The sequence below is a fragment of the Macrosteles quadrilineatus genome, unplaced genomic scaffold (genome assembly GCF_028750875.1).
Source record: "Macrosteles quadrilineatus isolate MER2022 unplaced genomic scaffold, UCM_ALF_1.0 Scaffold_48__1_contigs__length_938360, whole genome shotgun sequence".
Lineage (NCBI taxonomy): Eukaryota > Metazoa > Arthropoda > Insecta > Hemiptera > Cicadellidae > Macrosteles > Macrosteles quadrilineatus.
In genome coordinates, this window is record NW_026542641.1 from 137,184 (window position 1) to 158,851 (window position 21,668).

At 33.1% G+C, this 21,668-nt stretch overlaps 1 protein-coding gene across 3 annotated transcripts in view; it reads left to right on the forward strand.

Moving 5' to 3' along the window:
* The first annotated feature begins 251 nt into the window (after nt 1-251).
* LOC129005976 (calbindin-32) overlaps nt 252-21,668 on the forward strand; it is a 105,071-nt gene continuing 83,654 nt past the window's right edge. The window contains exon 1 of one of the 3 annotated variants that reach the window (XM_054435055.1): nt 252-296. The gene's annotated coding sequence lies outside the window, so the exon portion shown is untranslated. The remainder of the gene's footprint in view (nt 297-21,668) is intronic. The other 2 variants (XM_054435053.1, XM_054435056.1) reach the window with 2 other exon arrangements.

A 21,668-nucleotide genomic window follows, 5' to 3' on the forward strand; every position in this document is an offset into this window, starting at 1 on the left:
AACAGTTGTTGATTGATTCAACAAATTCGTTATATATTATTGTGGTAATTTAATACACTACTATTTCAGTTTGAAACGAAGTAGCCAATTTTAAGCAGCTCAAAAAGCGTAACAATAATGCAGTTTACCATTATTATGTGCGAACAAATAAAATGTACTATTCGAGCAAATCCCAGAGTGCACGCCCGGGCCGGGGTAGAGAGGTGGCACAGTGTGGGGGTTGTAACGCCTGCGCCCCCAGCCTGCGTCTAGTCCAGTGTTTGCTGGAGTGACCTCTTGACAACATCTTTCCCTCGGTAAGTACAGCCATTCAGTCAATTCGAGGGAAATGACAGTAGTATCCAGGCGAGGGGTGGTTAAAACCCCTTGGTTAGAGCACAGACTAAAATTTGATTATGAATTCTTATTGTTTGAGTGTTTGGAATGAATAGTTTGATGACTGAGTCACATAAAAAAAAAAACAATTAAGTAAATGATGATTTTATCATAAATAACATTTATAAATAAATTAAAGTTCAATTAATTTGATAGTTCAATGTTCAATATCAGACAATCACAATGTTCAATCAGACACCACACCAATAAATATTTAGTTTTAATTTTCCCCATTTACTAGTTGTTTTTGAGCCATCGAAAACTTTTTTTAGTCAATACAGTTTTCAACGTGTACGAGTTTACTTTTCCCCTTTACGTACATGATTTCGAATTCTATAATAACTAGCTGTTACCCACGGGCTTCACCCCGTTTGACTTCATAAGTATTAATACAACTATTGGTTGGTTCAGTTTTTTTTTTATTATTTATTTACAATCTGTTCAACAAAAATAGAACAGCAAGCAAATATGATAAAATTTAAACGCAGTAGTTAATCTTTATCTAACAATTAAGGTAGCACACAAACTTTGCATATTGGTACAAAGTTATAAGTCCATACATTTCTAAAAACTACAACTCAGGCCCAAAACATGGCATCTTTTCAATCTACGATACACAGTTGCTGTTGTCCAACAAATTTAAAGCAAGGTAGTTAGTATGGTATTATAATTTCTTAGTATTTGGCACTCAACCTTGAAATTTCTTCTTTGACCGTTGGGGTTCGACTGTCCCTATGAAGCACTTCGTTATTAACGAACCATGGTGCCTGGAGAATGTTCGTTAGAACCTTGGATTGGAATCTTTGGATGACGTTCAGATTTCATTCACTGGATATTAACAAACAAATTAATACTGCTGAGGTATTTTTAACATTAGGTATAAATAAAGTTCCCTTTAGAAAGGAATTACGACCTTAAAAGGCAATATATGAAATAATGGATAGTGTTGCGCAAGGTTTCTCGTCATGACGAACATTTTAAGTATATGGTTTATGGAGGTGTGACTTTTAGTTTTCTCAAAGGTTCATGGGTACTTTGGGCTTTATATATGGATAATAATTAAATTTAATTCCTAATTTTATAAATTAAATACAAGTTTTTCCAATTGTTAATCTATTTAACTAAACCAAAAATAAATGGCATCAGCTATCTGACACAAATTTTCTCCCATAAGCTTGTCAACAACATTTATCATGGGCAAGCAGTGAGAGTAACTATGATACCCATTTTATATTGAAAAATCACAAAAGCTGCAATAACTTTTGAACCGTAATTGTTACAGAAATGGTCACTATTTTGTTTAGAGTTATAAGGGCCATAACACATTAATTAGAATCAAACCCGGTTTTTTCCAAAGTTCGATTTCTTGTAATTTTAAGGTTTTTTTAAATGTTCTGTTAAATACTGTTCAACTAAAAAACTACATAAGTTACAAAAACTGTTGAACCGTGATCAGAATTTGAATGACCATAACACTTAAGTTTTAATCGAAACCGGTTTTTTAAAATCCAATTTTTGTTTTTTATGGGGTTTTTATTAAAATAACATAATTTGCAATAACTTTAAACCTATGATTTTTACGGAAATGGGATTTGTACAATTTTGTTCATAATCTAAAGGAATAAAACATACTAAACCTTCATCAAAATCGTTCAGGCCATTTTCGAGAAAATCCGTGTTTTCTGTTACCTAATTTTATGGTTTTCAATGGGAAAATCACCAAAGACAAAGGCACCATTAAAAATAAACATTTCAAACAAATAAAAAAAGCCTGGACATACCATGGATTAGGGGGTGAAAGTAAAATCCATTGTTTTTGGAATGATACTACAATTATTGGTGTTATAAATACCCAAATATTATTATTTCGTCAAACAAGACATTTTTGATCAGTAGGAAATAAGTTTGAATATTATATGGTTTATATGTTTTTTGTTTAGCTAGGCCTAGCTATGGCTAGTGATGCATTGACTAAAATTAATATAATGTTAAAACCAAAGAAAGTCATAGAGATTCTAAATAGTCTGTTTATACCAAAAAGATCATAATATAAGTGCAAATATAAATACCATCCAAGTATCATTGTAATAGTTATACAATATTATGCATAACATATGACTAAGGGACCAGAATGGCTATATTTTTATTTGATTGCTTTACAAAACTGAACGATTTGCAAAGAGAAATTCGTGTACTATTGAGGAGTTGTTTAGTTGTTAATTGCTCTATACTAATTGAATGCTTTTAGTGCTGTTTGGAGTCAGTAATGATGTTACTGGAGATAACTCTCTGACCACTAACTGTCAGGATTTTGCCCTTGATTAACAGTTCTTTTAAGTGCCCAACAAGATCACAACAATGTAAGTTTTCCTCTGTATAATGAAAAAGTAAAATATTTTGTGGTAAAAAAACGTTTTTGCCTTAGCAAATTAATTTTGTAAAATTATATAACTGAAAAAAAAAATAAATATTCTAAAAAACAATAACGTGAAAAAGTTAATAGCTCAGGAAAGTAATTTGTGTGAAAAGTAAATAGGTAAATATGTTACTGTTTTGTTTCTACAAATGTTAGAAATTACAATGTTCAGCTTATTTTGTAAATAATGTAAATTCTGTTGGTGTGTAAATGGGCAAGTAAAATAAAAGCAAATGTAACAAAGGCTGTAAAAAATATAACTCGGAATGTATATTATATTACAGTTATAAGATCAAACTTTACACAGAGATGGGTACTAAAAGATATAATAGTTATGTATTTTTCATGATCTTATAGCGAATTTCCCTTATAGGGAATAAGCTATTCTCATGGCAAGACCTAGACTCGGGACCGATTTACTTTTTCGTTTTGAGGTACCCAGAGGCTAAAAACACCTTCCGTTCAAATTCACCTATAAAAATATGTGTGTCCGTTAGCGAGATAACTCGAGCAAAAGTGATCCGATTTTGATGAAATTTTGTACAAACGTGTAAACCTGCGTTTAATCGAACGCATTCGCGAACCAGCATGATCGGACTTTTTGAACAGGGGGTTTTATGGTGTAAAAATTGGGTTTTCCCATTTTTGACTCTAAAAACATAACATTTCACAATTGCTTTCCAAACAATTTTGTAAAGCTGAAGAAATAAATAATTTTGTATATTGAAGCGTTGTTGTATGCCTAACGGTTACGGAGATAATAAAAACAAATTTAATTTAAAATTCCCATGTTATTTTTATAAATGAACTAGTGCAGTTTGCTCGTTTATGTATATATTTTAATAAAATTTGGTAATTTGTTAAACCAGCAACATAACAACATAAAATAAAACTAACAACATTTAATTTAAAACACACCTCAATACCTTCCCTGTAGCAGCAAACCGAAGTACTCATTAAAATTAATGTTTTTTAAATAGGAATAAAAACTGCCAATTTTTATGGAATGTTTTAGTAGAAATCCAGCCACGTAAATGAAAATTCGCTTAGTCTGCAGGTTTGCTGCGGCGGGGGTATTTTCTATTTACTGTATTTTTGCTTTTTCCTATTTATAATTTCTTTTTGGATTGCACTTGTTTAATGATCAACAAAATTATAGAATACAGTGCTTGAGGGCAATTTACTTTTACATTTCGTCCATATACGGGTATTTTTAGTAGGCCTAAAACATAAACACAAACATTGAACATAAATACCCCCACCGCAGCATATCTGCAGACTAAGCAAATTTCTATTTGCCTGCTTTGATTTTTAATCAAATCTATTTCTTAACCTGTAGAGCAACTTGTTATAATATTAGATATTTTTGTCTTGGTAAAATCTGTGATTTATTTTTTAATCTGATAAACTTTTCAAAACAAATAAATATAAAATCTTACAGCATGAACAAATCCAAAACCTAATTTTTTGCCACAATGTCTTTTTGTTGTGGTAATAAAATAGCGAATACTCTTTTATTTCTAAGAACCTGCCCATTTACTTTAAAATGAATTATTATTATCGTTGTTAAACTGTGTATACAAAGAGAAAAAGTAGAACTTATGTGACAAATGTTATTGCAGGTTTTGTCAGTGACAGCTCGCTATTACCACATGCGTTTTTTGTTACAGCAAACAATGGTTTGGTAAACAAAAACTTTTCATTGTTCAAACGTAACGCTGTTAAAGCACACAAGCGAATGCAAAGTACATTTTAATCTATTTGTTAGGATTATCCTTTCTTGAAAAAATCTTTTTAGGCATTTTTTTAATACTAGTAAAGCCACTTTTACATTTTAAAACTTAAAAATAACAGTTTTATAATTTTGTTATTTAACTTTGTGTTAATTTGCCAATTCCTTATTGTGATGTACACAGCGTGGCTGTACCGAAGATTAATTTTTCTTAAATACATAGTACATAGTAGTTACATAGTATACATTTATCAACATGATTTAGCGTTACCGGTAAATGTAATGATTAATACCGCTTTAAAATGTGTTTTATAATCCTAACAGTACCATATTAACAATACTTGTCCCAAATCAACACAAATCCTCATACAATCTGTGTCAATAGCGTGCCTAAGCTATTCGCTCAAATCGGTTGGAACGCTGGAAGCTGATTGGTTGCCATCTGGCAGAACTCCAGTCTGGTATTCCATTGAACAGAGCAAAGTGTGCATAAGTACTTCCTTTACTGTCCTGACACATTACGGCGATGGAGGAATATTCTAACTGTTAACTGTAAAATTAAGTTTTAAGTTCTAGCGGTGTACGGATGCTGTAAAAGTTTGTCCCTTCTTTCTCCAGCGTTGCAAATCGAAGTTTAATTTTATGGCCATGTAATACAAATCACATTCAAGAAACTATGCGATTCTATAAACATGCCTTGGTATTTCCCCATTCAAGATAAATATCTGCGGTATTTTTGTTGGGTTAAAACGTACTAACTCCTATAACGATTTCATGATTACAAAATATACTAGCTGTTACCCACGGGCTTCACCCGTTTGACATCATATCATAAGTATTAATAAAACTATTGATTGGTTAAGTTAACCTGAAATAAACAAAATACAGTAAAAGAAACAAAAATAGTCACACCTGATTTTAATAAGGCAATAAATTGAAAGAATAACAAACAAGTACAGCTGAGGTATTTTTAACCTTAGGTATATGAAAAGTTCCCTTTAGAAAGGAATTAAAGGGCAATTTATGAAATAATGGATAGTTTTGCGCTAGGTTTCTCGTCATGACGAACATTTTAAGTATATGGTTTATGGGGGTGTGACTTGTAGTTTTCTCAAAAGTTCATGGGTACTTTTGGCTTTATATATAGATAGTAAATACGATATATCATTCCCCATTACATCTTGGGAGTTTTACAGATTTTTGAATTTTGATTGTATTTTGTATTTAGGGGATTTTGAATCTAAATTTCTATGACTAATCTAGTTTAATGTTCATTATTTTTTCTTGGTCGTTGAATGCATAAGTGTTTTACTACACTCTCCGTTTCATGCATGTCGCTGTGTCGCCTGCTTTCTTCTGCAGGCAATACTAGCGCTGCATTCATTTTGCTGTCTGGTTATTTCAGGGGTTAAACCTAAACATTAGCAATGAAACACACTACATTTATTATAAAATTGAGAATATTCTATTTTATATTTGGAACAAAACTGTAATATATAAAAATATATTTATAAATTTGTTCTTTCCAGTGTTTGCGAGTTATGGCTGAAAAAGGAATCCTCCCTGAAACTTAAGTACCCAGATAAAAAAATTTGAAATCCCTGTAGTGCAACATAATTATGACAGATTTAGGTGGCTGCATAAGTATTTCCTAAATCACTGTCAAATTTGAGTTGAAAGTACAACTGACTTTTTCCCGAGCTGATACTAATCAATGAAAAATTTATAATACAGTAGAACCTCGGTTAACCGAGGTAATTGGGACCGAGGGTACCTCGGATACGGCGAACCTCGGATAACACGGAACGTAACCTAAAAATCGTTACCGGGGCTAAAAATAGCTCAAGATATACTAAAACATGAACAAAAGTTATTAACTGAACTGTTGTTTAGTTTATTAGTACAAGAAATGTTATTAGTACGCAATAAAACGTGAGAGGAAACGGTAACACTCACAATACTAAACACTGTTTTAATATAACACTCAATTTATTGCACAACTGAATACGTATGATATAGGCTACACAATGTACAGAAGTTTAGTTACAGTACAGTATTCCTGTTTACAAAATTAAATCAAAGAAATGAAAATTAATTTACTGTACATTGTACAAAAATAAACAAAGTAAGCTAATCTTTTTTCCCAAAGAAATCAGTTATTGTTTTTTGACTTAGATTAGAGGATCTTAGGTTAGCCGCCCTGTTGCGCCAGCGTCGCAGCCAAACTAAATCGTTTGTTGTTGCGGTTTCTTGTTGTTCAATGTATGCCAGTCACTGAGCTAAAATTATAACTGGAGGTAGCACTGCCATTGCAGAAGTCTGTTAAAAGCGTGTCGCTGATTTTGTTAGGTTGGTATAGCAGCAGGTTTTTTCATCCAATAACATGGCTTCTATAACTAGGTTTGCATAGCAGTGAGTTTTTTCATCCAATAACATGGCTTCATTTTAACTCACACCTCACGCAAACATGGCGGCTGGCGACACGCATCTTTGACATTCAGTGCTACCTCCAGTTAGAATTATAGCTCAGTGATGCCAGTGCTCCCTCGATCATTCTTAGACCTTCTGTATGTGATATTTTCTCAGTCGCCCCATCAGATTCATCGCCGTAAAAAAAAACTTTTGTCGAATCGGGGTGGTGGGGAGAGCGAGTGGCTCAGTCGCGTCTCGGCATTGAAACAGTTCGCATTGGTCCGGCGGCGAGCGGTGTCGGGTTACAACACCTGCAGCTGCTCTGGCGAGCGGTGTCGGGTGACAGTGCCGTATGCATTCGGCAAAGATAAGCGCTAAGCTACGCAAATATTTGGCCGAGGAAACACAACAGTTGCCAACATTTTACTGTACAGTAGTTTTAACGCATTGCAGGCTAGCGTGCGTATTGCGATAAAAGGAGCACCCAAACGCTCATTACTGTACGTAGTTTGTGCGTGTTTCTTTTGCTTTTTAAATAAAAACATCGTTCGAGGACGGCCTCGGTTAACCCGGAGTCTCGGTTAAGCGAGGCTCGGTTAACCGAGGTTCTACTGTACCCCCGCCGCAGCAAACCTGCAGACTAAGCAAATATCCATTTGCCAGATTTTTTAAAATCCCCACTTCAGAACTTTTAAAGCCGAAGGGGAAAAGCCTACAGTCAGTATCGAAGTGTGAATTACCATCGTTGATATGGTAGCTATATTTTTCCTAAAGTTTAAGCTGAGTCTGTTCAGTAGTGTTTACATTGTAGATTGTTATAATGTAATAGTATGGATGAAACCAATTGTAAACAAACTTTTGTCTAACTTACTATCACGTCCCTTGATCAAGTAAATCACAGCAGTTAAACAAGTCACAATACACAATTACGCTAACATTTGCATTTCGTGTTATCAACATCACTTTAATCAGAGTTACTGCAAATAGCTTCCCGAGTGAGCCGTCGAAGTTTAGCGGAGTTGAAAGGAAGAGTGAAAATAGCAAATAAACAACTCAGTCAGCCGTTTAGATTTAATCCAAACTGGTGCCAAAATCAGTAAGGCGACTATGCTACAAACGTTTCTCAACTTTTCAACCTGAAGCCTAATTAGCGTTCTCATTACACGACATTCAGCCCAACTCTTTGCGTCTTAGGAAGACAAAGTTTATGAAAACTGGACGGGTTATTCTTCTCCCATCAAACAACATTATTTTAGAGATTAGAAAGGTCGTTATAATTTCGCAATGATTCTATTTATTTATGTTTGACCTAACTGCTTGTCTGCAGCGAACTATAGTTTGACTGCAATGGCCAGCCTCGAACCACATAGCTAAAACAATAGGTGATTAGAGGGATTTGAACTCGGTACGTCCGGGGGAGACGTTTCACTCTCCAATCACTAGACTGTTTGGGTCTTGAATGTTTGAAGCTTTCGTGACCAAAAAAATTTTATGCTTCTATACCAATGATAAACATCAATGTTTATGGCTTTTAGATACCGTAAATGAAAATTTAGAAATAATTAATCATAACCCACATTTAAATAATTTGTAGCTGATTTAACACGAACAAATGTTTTTTTTTTATATTTAATGTTGAATACCACATAAAAAACAACACCACGCGCATCCTGAGTATTAGCTTTCATTAGACTATGTGATGATAGGAACCCGCCCGTTCTACTGACGGGGATCTGATAGTCAAGAAGAAACTATAGTGTTCGGCACTAAAACAGCAGTTTGTTTGAATACAAGTTTCTATTTTCCAGATATACAGGCAAAACTATTAAAGGCCTGCGCATGACTGACGTAAACACAACATGTGAAAGTTTCATGCCAAACCAAAATGCCTTGAAAATAAATGTCGGATGTAAAGTAAAGTAAGTATTATTTAGTCCATATTTGACATCGAATGATATACCTGAAAACACCCCCGCCGCAGAAAACCTGCAGGCCAAACGAATTTCCATTTGCCTGATTGCGTTTTCACATCTATCTATTTAAATAACATTAATTTTAATGAGTACCTAAGTTTGCTGCTACAGGGAGGGTAGTAAAATGTGTTTTTTTATATCAATAACTTAGTACACAATGAAAAAAAACAATCGCCAAGTTTAATCGTAATATATCCAAAAACAAGCAAACTACGACAGTTGACTTATCCTCCATAAGAATAACATTGAAACTATTTATCCGTAATCAATACACGTACAACAACAGTTAATATAAAATTATTTGTTTTAAGCTCTAAGCCCTAGCCCTAAGGTAATTGTAAGCATTTTTCTATTCGATAAAATGGTTTAAATACCTCACCATTGCACACTTTAAAGATTGACATTTCCGGTACTCTTGTCTTTTCCGTGAAAGGCTGAGAAAAGAAGGCACAAATGCGTTACCAACAGACATACACACAAAAACACAGAATAAAGGACAACATTGAATTAAAACAACTACCTTATAGCAAAATCAACGTACAGATTAAAATACCATTTAACATCTTTTTTAGCGGCATCCAAAATTACTATATTTTATTTACTTATCGTGCAGTGATTATGCCGTTCGTAATAACAATTTATATTATTTCCCTAATCCCAAAGATGACCCGAAGTGTTGTCGACTACTTTATTTATTCCATGAAATAAATTGAATGTTGGTGACAAGTGAGACGAGTACTATAAAGACTGTTATCCCAACATGTTTTATGCAAGCAGAAGTGTTTTTGTCCCTCAAGTATAGGTTTGGAAGGAGACGTCTCCCCGGAACAAGGGATGGGGAGGTTTTTATAAGGGGATGCTGAAAACATTGTTAACATAACTCGCCGCTTATCGAGTTACAATGCCATGAAGTAAGAGCGTCCTTTCCTCTACATAAAACCGTTTTATGTCCTTGTAATGCCGATGCTTTGCTTTTTGGGGTTTTACTCATCAATACTGGGGGACCGAGCCATTGCTATAGTTTATTTCGATTGTAAAAGCAATATAAATGATACTCACGTTTTATTTACGATTAATTTTGGTTTTTATTATTTAAGTTTCAGTGCAATTTAAATTTATTATGATGAAAATGTTAACCTGGCAATCCACAACACATTAATTTATTACACAGTCGATGGTAAAAATCACTCGTTTATGCCTACTTTCATAAATATTGTAGCTGATTATGGTAAATTTGTTTTATGTCAAATATACACAAACGGTCTATTGCTTGACAACCGTTGGTTCTAGAGGCTTAGTTAAAAAACCCCAATCATTAGTGACTATTTGCTATATGATAATGTCCTGGCTTGGCATTAAAAAACACACCTTAAACTCCGTAATCAATTAAAAAAAAATATCTTTGGAAGGTGCGTTGGACTGTTTCCTTGTTTGTGATCTCCCCACATGACCATTCGAAATTTATATAGGAATAATTTGATCGATCTTTTAAAACATGAGATCGAAAAGGATATTGCCTTATGACTCCATTCATAATATATCTTATCCTGGAATTGCCTCATCAGTAAAACTACTTGCATTGTTAGTTTTCTTTTATCACGACCTTCAAAATTAGGGGTCACTCGATGGGGCTTAAAATGATGGGGGTTTAAAATCTTTGAGTTTCCCCCCAAACCCCCCAATTTTGGGTTTGCGAACCAAGTAGCAATTAGGGTCACAAAGCTCATAACATGCCATAAAGGTGTGCAGAGTTTTTAGTCTTTCTAGTATGGGCCGTTAAAAAATTTACAGGGGGTCTCCAGACTTTTTATTAACCCTGTATAATGAAATAATACATTCATAAGTTACAATCATAAAGTAATATTACTTGTAAATAAATTATACTTAATCATTTATATTTAATCTTGAACTCTATTTATTCACGTTTTGATAACATACGTGGTTAGAAGAATTAACTGTGTTGAGACCTCGTTAATTTAGCCAGGAAGCTTTAAAGGAAGTTTGCTGGGTCGTATACTTAGCTGAAACTTAAGAACCAAGCAGACTGACGTAGATTACTGTAATCAAAAAAATTGTAATGTATTTTAAATGGCGATATTTTACGTATGGGATCATTGTTAAACATTTCTTGGCTAAGTCAAACTACTAAGAAATCGTCACTCGTAGAGCTTTACAATACGTAACCAATATTTACATCTTGAAATTAAGATGTAGTTTTACTAGCTCTAAACCTTAGTATTTCCTTACATCGTCATCTTCTGTATACAGGATAAAAGGCAAATACGACTCACTGACAGATGACCTCAAAACATATACGACATTATAAATTTGGTACGTGATGTAGATGTGCAATAAGACGGGGTTTTGGGAAATTCGTAATTTAAGGGGGGTTTAGGTGGGGGGGGGGGGGGGGGTTAAAGCGATTTTCGGTGAAAATTTTCTAAGTTAGTCTTTATATTTGGGTATTTAAAAGCTAGCCACTGATTAGATGTTAAATCTGATGGAAAATCGTTAGTGCGTGATTAAATTATCCACAACTTTGATTTTTAAAGTTCTTTCTATCTCAAACTGGTTTCGAGTAAAATCAGTTTAATCAAAACTTTTGAAAATTTACTTCCACATGTTTGTTCCTTAAAACAAGGCAGTTCTCATTAAACCACGATTACCAAACTTAGTATATCTCCATATAACATGAATAGTGTTTTTGTATAAACATTATGTAGGTCGTCCTAGAGAGAGTAGTTCGAAGCTCCTAGTTCGCCCTGAGTTTGGCTTCAGTAGTTCCAAATGTTTAGTTAGTTTAGGTGATTGGGGTATATTCAAATGAATTTAATCCTTAATAACTGTTACTATACGGAAAATTAATGCAAATAAATGGTTATTTTAGCCCGTAGCGAAGTCATAACTTCAGCGGGTTCATAATAATAAAAAAAGTATGTCAGGCGAAGTATGTCTGGCTAGTGATGTATATTTTAAAGTAGATTTTAATAATTTAAATCGGTGAACTTTCGTTTGTTCCCCTATATAGCACTAATAGCACTAAACTTGTTTATCATTTGTCTCATGAATTCAACACTATTAATTCAATATGATTGTAAATACATTGTAGAGTATATTATACATTTTTATTGTTCGTGTTGTGCGCATATGATTTGAAACAAATTATATTTTAAGTTGTTAAAACTACATATACCTAACTGGGTTACAAAGCAATGGAAAATGCGTTGATGACTCATTATAACCTCTTTGTTATATCTGTATGTATGTGATTAAAGTATTGTTTTTGATAAAGGCGAGGAAAACATTTATCTAAGTTATTTTACTCCTTTAATTACGGAGGGCACATGATGGGTTTTATCTTTTAGCAGGACACCAGACACTTGCTTCAATTAAGGTAAATAAATCTAATGAATTTATACATCTAAGCTTTTATAGTATTCGGTTACACGGTAAAAAAACCCCGGAATGTAGGCTAGCCTAACATCGAAATCTAATGCTGAGTTGAGATCACAAACATTGTCGACTCTTTGCAACAAAAACAATGTTGACATTTGGCCGGTTAAATGAGCTTTGATATTAGATGGGTAGCAGTAAATCCGCTCTTTGTTGTAGGCTACATTTGGTTTCCAGAAAGTATCGAATATAATTATATGAATATGGAAGAAGTAATGTTATATGTTTGCTCACGGCAAAAAATGGTTTATGTAAGCTTTGCCGGAGCTGAATATGCTGAATTCTAAAACCTAACTGAAGATACTTTTTTTCAATTAGAGAATAATTTAAAGGTCCTAGTATGTGGTATTCTTATTTTTTTTTTAATAGTGAACTCTCAATAAAAACAGTTTTTTGGGGAAGTCAGTAATTCTTCTCAGACTAACTCTTAGCGCCAGGACATCAAACGTTCAAGAAATCAATAACTGATCGTCAGCCTAGATAGACTACAATGTTTACCTTGAAGAAGTAATGTCTGTTTAACAGTTCCTAGATGAAGCCAATATCATCTCTGACTCACTCACTAGTGTCAGGACATCAAACATGCAACTAATCAATAACTGAAAGTCCTTAAAATATACAATATTTACCTCGAGGTAGTGATGCTTGTTTAACTGTGCCCAGATGAAGTCAACATCGTCTCTGATTCACTCAATAGTGTCAGGACATCACACATGCAGCCAATCAATAACTGATTGTCAGTCTAGAGAGATTCAATCTTTACCTAAAGTAGTGATGTCTGTTTAACAGTTCCGGTGTGAAGTAAATATCATCTCTGATTCACTCAATAGCGTCAGGACATCACACAGCCAACTAATCAATAACTCATTGTCTGTCTAGAGAGAGTCAATTTACCTTGAGAAGCGATGTTTAACAGTTCCGGTGTGAAGTAAATATCATCTCTGATTCACTCAATAGTGTCAGGACGTCAAACATGCAGCCAATCAATAACTGATCGTCAGTCTAGAGAGATTCAATTTACCTTGAGGTAGTGATGTCTGTTTAACAGTTCCGTTGTGAAGTCAATACTTCGTCTCTGACTCAGTTGTATTTTAGGACATCAAACATTTAACCAATCAATCGTCAGCATACAGCAGTCAATCGTTCTTCAGTTTGAACCATTAATGTCAAAAACAAATATTGTTTTTATGGTTTGCAAACTGTTTCCAATTAAACAGAAATAACCTTTGTTAATTTAAAAAAAGAAAGGAAAATACATCGCTTGGTTTGGACTGTACAACTTAAAAATTCCTCACTTCCTGTTACATTTCGCCTGATTGCAATTCCTCAGACTTATATAGCTAATAGTTTTTATTTTAGATTCGTAATATCAATTAAAAAATCTTCTTTGAATGTATTATTAAAAGGATATATTGCCCACCATGTTTTATAATTGACGTGTCCTTTAAGTTGGACATCACGTTTAGGATGTATTAGAGCAACTAATTCCAAATGTATACAATAGTCTTGAATTTTGTTTGTTATACAATAAAATGTACCAAACCTATCTATCATTAAAATCGTATTCTTACACCACAGAGTCCAATAGAATACCAAGATGCCAGAAACATTAGCCTAAAAACGTTGGCCACACTCAGAGAGTTGAATGAGAAAAGTTTTATAATTGAACTTCAAGACAGTCAATAATAGTGGCCTTTTCGGTTTATAAACAATTATTATGAACACTGGCTTTTGTCATTTCTTTTAGGAAACCATTGGTCATATTAGTATGACCGCTTCCAAAACACAAGTTTTCCACACAAAAGTGCCGTAATAGTTTGTTTTAAAAATAATTCTCTATAAATGAAACTGTTTGTAAAACTAGTGTTTTATATTGGAATTTGCGGCAATTCACTAATGGCAATACTTGTTGTGATACAGTGAGCTTGTCGTTAGGAGCTCACTATGAGTTGTAGACTAAGTAGTCTGAAATACAAAAGATGGAAAAAGTATGCCTCTGTGCAGGTGAACTATCTTTATAGTTGATATTTCCCCCAATTAACATTCATCCGATTACTTATGAGTATCGAACTTGGGAATAACTCGTGTATATTCGCTTGAATAATCCACCATAACTATGGGTCATTCGTTCATATTAAAGTGCAATGCAGTGCTCTTAAAGACTGCGACACAAAGTGCCTCTTCAGAAGCGGGTTTGAGTGCAGCTACTAAACTGCATAGATCGACTAAAGGCAGCGAAAAAACCACTTTTTACCCACGATTACTCCGACTTGTTGATATTGTAGCTTTCGATAAAAGCGTTATGTCTTAACTGTAAACTCAGAATAGTAGTGTTTAAGAGGTTTCCTACCCTTAGATTGGGATGCGTATTAGTTTTTGGTTGACGTTGTATTGCAATTTATTTATTTATAACAAACAATTATTGTTTATTATTCATTGTGACCCTTGGTTGGAATATATCATCGATAAAATAATAATTTGTAAATAAAAATACTTTTTAAAAATGCCACGTTTTTAAACGCACTAAAAAGTATAAAATAATTTATACAATTTTGAGAGAATAAATACTTGTAATATTTAAAACAAAAAACGTGGGGCACATGCTGATTTATAATTAACTTCACCTATTGGACTATTATGATCTATTGCATGCGCCCCACGTTTTTCGTTTTAAATCTTACAAGTATTTATTCTCTCAAAATTGTGTAAATTATTTTATACTTTTTAGTGCGTTTAAAAACGTGGCATTTTTAAAAAGTATTTTTATTTATAAATTATTATCTAGTTTTTAGTCTTTAATGTGTAAATATGTTAAATCTATTTAATATAGCCTCTTAATACTATAAAACACAAAACCTTATTATCTGTAATCAGATGTTTTATCTTTACTTTGAAATGATTGTTTTATATTTTTAGAATATCTTGGGAGCAGAACCTGTACCTCTTAACCTCTGCTCTTCTAACTGTCAAATTTAAGTATTTACAGCTGACTTAAATTAATTTATATGTTTACATCCTTTTAAAATGTAAACATGGAAAATTTTGAAGCCAAAGGGGCGTAGCCCAAGGGAAATATGAAAATTGAATGATATAATATTGCATTGTCTTCCATTTGTGAGCTATGTTTCAAGTTTCAAGTCTCTAGCTCGTCGGGAAGTTAGTATAAAATTGATTTCAAAATTTGTACCGGACAAGAAAGCGAGCTAATACAAACGTTTTAAAATGACTACATATCCAACCACAGTTGTTGGTATGATGGTTAAATACGTTGGTAATCCGTTAAAATACAGTACTATGGAAAAATCAACAACGCCCTTTAAAAAAATATTTAATAGAAAAAATACGACGGTCGCACATTTTGTAATCAACACACTTGAAAAGTTTATCCACGCCAAACCTGTCACCACAAACAACAATGAAACATCAGGTATCTATAGAATTAACTGTGACGACTGTCCAAAGTACAACATCGGCCAAACTGTAAAATGTTTTAAACAAAGATTTAAAGGTCATATACCTAAAAGATCAAACCATCAACAATCCAGTTACGCTGAACATATTTAATATCGGAATCTCACAACTACACATCTATTGATAAGAACATGGAAATAGTTGAAGTATTACAAAAAAGTTTGAAGCTTGATGTTAAAGAAGAATTCACCATCTACAAAGCTAAAAAGTTCGACCCATTTAACATTCTAAATTTATCAGACTTCTTTCCAGTCAAATATTATATTTTGATTCATACATTGACAAGTTACAAATCAAAGAAGAAGAACAAAATAAACTGAATTACAGGTGGCACTGGAGAGAAAGAGAAGAAACACCCATCATACACAATCAGTCAGTTTTATTTAGTCAGTGGCAGTGATAAGACAGTGTTGGACAGCCTGTGTAGGACTACAGTTTTATCAATTTCTATTCCATTTTAAATATATTATCAACATGACAAGTTTTAGTTATTGCGATTGTGACAATCTTATAAAGTATCTATTGACATAGGTACCACAATCTATTAATACATTGATGATGTGGTTACCTACCATATGACCTGACGAAGTTCTATGAAACGAAACTAGTCGACATACCAAAAACTGTGGTTGGATAAGGTAATCATTTTATTTATCCATTGTTTGTTCATCTTTATATCATTAGCAGTGCTCAATGTTTACTTTAAGAGAACGATTCTCACGCTGTAACAAATCGACTTCCTTCAAAGGAAAAAACTGTATTAGACACAATAAGAATCGACCTATTTCTAGTTTACTTGTTGGTTAATTCGGGCGTAATTTTGATTTATCTATCTATATATTAATAGGCAAGCATGTTTCTTTAAAACCTTTTTCCTTAGCTAGTGTGCATTACAGGGAAAATATACGCATACTGTTGAAAACATATTTTCCGTTAGGTTTGCAAAATCCCTTTTTAAATTAAAATAGGCTCAAAGATAAGCATAAAAAATGAAATAAAAATTAAAAAACAAATTAACATGGGCTTTATGGGTTGCCATGCTGGTGACGAAATAACAACAAAATACAGTATAAACAGAAAATCAAAACAAATAGAAGAAATTTCAATCACATGTTCAGTTCACAATCAGTTTACAGCGTTGGGTGAAAATAGAGAATTCGGTATAATAGGTATTTTTGGTCGAGTTTTCAACCACTGGATGGCCTCTAGTTTATATTAATAAACATGTGTTAAGTCAAAATAAAGTGCGACAGAGTGGTAAAGAAATTGTAATTTTTTTCGCTACACTACTGTTAAATTAACTGTTCGTTACAGGTTTATCACCGCCGAAAATTCACCGTGACATTGTTAACTACGGAAAAAGAATGTTTACAATGCGAAAGTAATGTTTACAATCTTTCTAGATTTTGCCAACGTTAACAAACAAAGATTTGATTATCGACCATTTAAAGTGCTCGATGAATCTCGCACTTCAAACATATCAAATACGTAATGACTCACATTCTACTCCTGTTATGACATATACTATTAAATGTTACGTCAGGATACATCATGCAATAAAAGTACTATTAAAAGACGATTAAGACGGCGAGCCTACCCATCATTTCAACTCTTAACTTTTTTAAATTTAATTTTACTGTACTGTATTGGTAAGATGATTGTAAATGCACAATTTACTTTTATTTTGATGGTCTACAACTCATCAGTCAATTTAAGAAGACATTTATTTAGTAATCATATGTTCATGTAGAACTTTCTAGGTAGTTTCTAAATCTAATATCAACAATCTAAAATTGACATTGAAAGTAAAATCCAAATATAAAATTCTACTTGAGTATTCCCTCTCTCCATCACAGTAATACATACAGTTCCGGGGTGAACCTGCATTTTATTAGACATCATAAAAATGTTCCGAATATATTTCCCTCAGAACTTCCTTCACTTAGATGTATGAAGGTAATTTGAACTCTTTGCAGTATTTGTCTTTCATATATTGTAGGATAAATTTTCTACGAGTAAAACAACATTTTCACTCTCATTTTACGTAGGTGATTACGTTGTTGTTATAGAATTTCTGTAATATAAATATTTACAACTAAACAAGTAAGGAAAATAACTCCCAATAACAAGGCAAACACTCGAGCAAAAGCTTTATACTCCTTTTATGGGTGTAAAGTTGATTCCTTTTGCCTACTCACTTGGCAAAGTAGAACTACTGGCATAAAATAGATACGTAAAGATTCACTACTTGTTCGTTGTACTGTAATATTTATTGCGATGTCACCTTGCAGAACGTATGTGCTTCTACATCAAAGAATACAACCGGACATATCGCGCCATGAATAAAACAAAAAGGATATAGTCTTTTGTGTCTCTACCATGAGAAACGTTGCTCGTCTCTACAAAATTTAAAATGCAATGAAATGAACGGAAAAGAATTTTACGCCACACTACATTATTTTGATGAACTTCCCACGCAAGGATTTAGTCCAGAAAACAGCTGTTTTCCGCCAGCTTATTCAAATGGGGTTTCATTGCGTAATACTGTTCTGCAATGAGTTTTACCGGACACCGCTGATCAGCTGATTATACTGTATTTGCGTGGCAATGATTGGTTATAAGCAAAAACATAACCTCTCTTAGAGGTTATGACTGGTGATGTTTAGTACTTTAGTTGGTGAAAATATATAAGGATTTGTACGAATTAAGTAGTATGGCGTAAACTATCGTACGTAACTCGTCCAAAATGTGTGTACCGGACTCGTATGGTAATCCCGTACTCGACTTCGTCTCGCACGGGAACGACCACACTCGTCCGGTAAACATTTATTTTCAGGACTAGTAACGTAATATACTTTTCTTGAGAGTTACATTATTACGAACTGCTTAATGTAATGCAATGTATCTTAAAACACTGTATGCAGTTGACATAAGCCAAGGAAGAAACCTTTAAATTAAGGTATAATAAGTATTTTAAGTTTGATAGTAACCATTTACATCTAACTTTATTAAATAAATATAAATATTATTTCTCGTAAAATATTTTATTAGAGTTATACAGGAAATAGTTACAGTACGTAAATCAAAAACATAATTAGTAACCACTTGTTACTACCAAGATACTACTGCAAAAAGATTGACTGTTTTTATAGCTAAATCATTAGGGTTATCTACATAAAAAATACATAAAATTCCAAAAAGTTGAACAAAGAAACTAATAAAAAGGGATTACCTTATCCAACCACAGTTGCAACAAAGATTTAAAAAACATATACCTAAAAGATCACAACATCAGCAATCCAGTTATGCCGAACATTTAATATCGGAACCTTACTACTACACATCTATTGATAAGAACATGGAAATAATTGAGTATCACCAAAAAGTGTTAAGCTTGATGTTGAAGAAGAATCGACCCATTTAAAATTTTAAACTCCTAGACTTTTTTCCAGTAAAATATAATATTTTGATACATATATTGACAAGCTACAAATTAAAGAAGTATAAAATAAGAACAAAACAAACTGAAATACAGGTGGTACTGGAGAGAAGAAGACACCTCATGATTCAGTCAATTTTATTTAGTCATTGCCAGTGATAAGACAGTGCTAGCCAGCCTTTACAGTTTTTATCCCATTTTATCACTTTTTATTCTATTTTAATTATTTGATCAACATGACTAGTTTTGACTATTGTGATTTCGACAGTATTTTAATGAATCTATTGACATACCACAATGTATCAATACATTGATGATGTGGTTGCACACAATGTCTTGACGAAGTTATTAGGAACGAAACTAGTTGTCATACCAGCAACTGTGGTTGGATAAGGTAATCATTTAATGTTTTAGGTTATTTTTATGTTTTATACATTAAAGAAGCCGAAACAAATCTCATCTAAATTTTTGTCTGTAACACTCAAGATGGCGTTTTACGCAATATTCTCCAGGAAAACGAGAGTACCTATCAAGATCCAAGTCATTTTAATGTATTCACTGGATTGGCGAGAGTGTCTTTAGCCATTAAAATATGGCCTCACTACTTTGTAAATAAAATTACGGACGTTCAAAAATGCAGTTTTGTGCGATTTTTGTCAAGTTTTCGTCCAATTTTTATCACATAATCATCTATGAAATAACGAACAGCTGTTCGGATCAAGATTATTTTTTCTATCTGTCACTGATATGTTTACAAATGTTGTTTACAAATACCGCAAACATTGCGATCACGTTTGAAGGCAAATCCCATCCAAGTGAGATTAAAAACGTTTTCTAACATAAAGGATTTAATTAATCGCAAGTGGAATAATATAGTGTAACCGTAAATTAAATTAAATAACTAGGCATCATCCAGGTCAGGAACCAGAGATTCTTTGAGTATAAAATTGTTCTGGAGTTTTGATAACCAGAAAGAAGACATTGAATCAGTGTTATATACGGCTGGGAAACTTACATTTATAATGATCGTCGCCAATAGCTTAGAAACAAGGTTCCAATCATTGACGGCGCTTCAATGGCGGTTGTGTAAAGTGTAAAGTAAAAAATCACAACTGCAGTGGGTGATTGTAACAGAGGTTTACGGATGACGCTAAACTCGATTTTCCAATGTGTCACTTTCTGTTCCTACAATTGAATATGTATAGTCAATAGTTCCTGATAGTTGGCCAATTCGAAATTACCAAGGCAAAAATGTGGTTCGGATTCCACTATAAACTGTAGGTCCCTTAGTTGCCATTAGCTGTATGGGCTATTAATTAACAGCTGTGTCTAAGGAATGTCGGCCTTAGTCACTAACAAGACTACAAGATCGCGCCACTCATCCTACACTCATCTCCATTCATACTTGGCTTAAAATACCTACTTTGTATGGTCGCCATTTCATAGAACTGTGTAAACAGTATTAACATTATTTTATTTTATTTAACAATATATTCCAACCAAGGGTCACAAAGAATAGCATAATAAAAAGGGCTTCCTTTATTTAGGCATCATACTCAAATAAGCTACCGATACTTTATTTATAGTGTATATGGTAGATAAAATTGTATAAAGCTTGTATAAAAGATGTATAAAACAAACGTTGTTCTTATAGAGTTAATTTTGATTTAAAATTGTTAGAAAAATCAGAACGAGGGGGCCGAAACCATCCCTTTATTTAACTAAAAAACTAAATCAACAAAAGACTTCACAGTGATTTTATGACGTTATACGAAGTGAATGAATTTTTATTTATGACAAACATTTTAAAATCCAGTTATAAAACATAATTAACGGCTTCATTTAGCATCAGTTGAAAGCATCACTAATGCGTTTAACCAGGGAGTGGCTCTTGAGAAACACCAACAAGTGTTTTGGCCATCGTCCATAACACGAAGGCTTAAACGGATTCATGCTGTTACTTATCATACTGTTGTGTTATTTTATATATAATTGCCTACAATTCATAATATTACAAAAATGTTAATCCAAACTTGTTTACGTTCCCCGAGTACTTTCATTGATTGAATAAATGATTTTTTTAACAGTTCATAGGCGCTATTTGGCTGTTGTGGAATAGTTGTAGGTCTTAGAGTTTATCTAAATCAAAAATAAATAAAAATACCCCCGCCGCAGCAAACCTGCCGACTAAGCGAATTTCCATTTGACTGATTGGATTTACACTGAAATGTCTACTTAAAAATATAACATTTATTCTTGATTTAAATAGAATTAGTTTAACAAGTACTTAGGTTTGCTGCATCAGGGAGGGTAAAACTGTCTTTTTTTTGTAAAATGTGAATAGTTACTAAGAAATAAAAACATTTTCCAAATTTGATCAAAATATGTTCACAAACA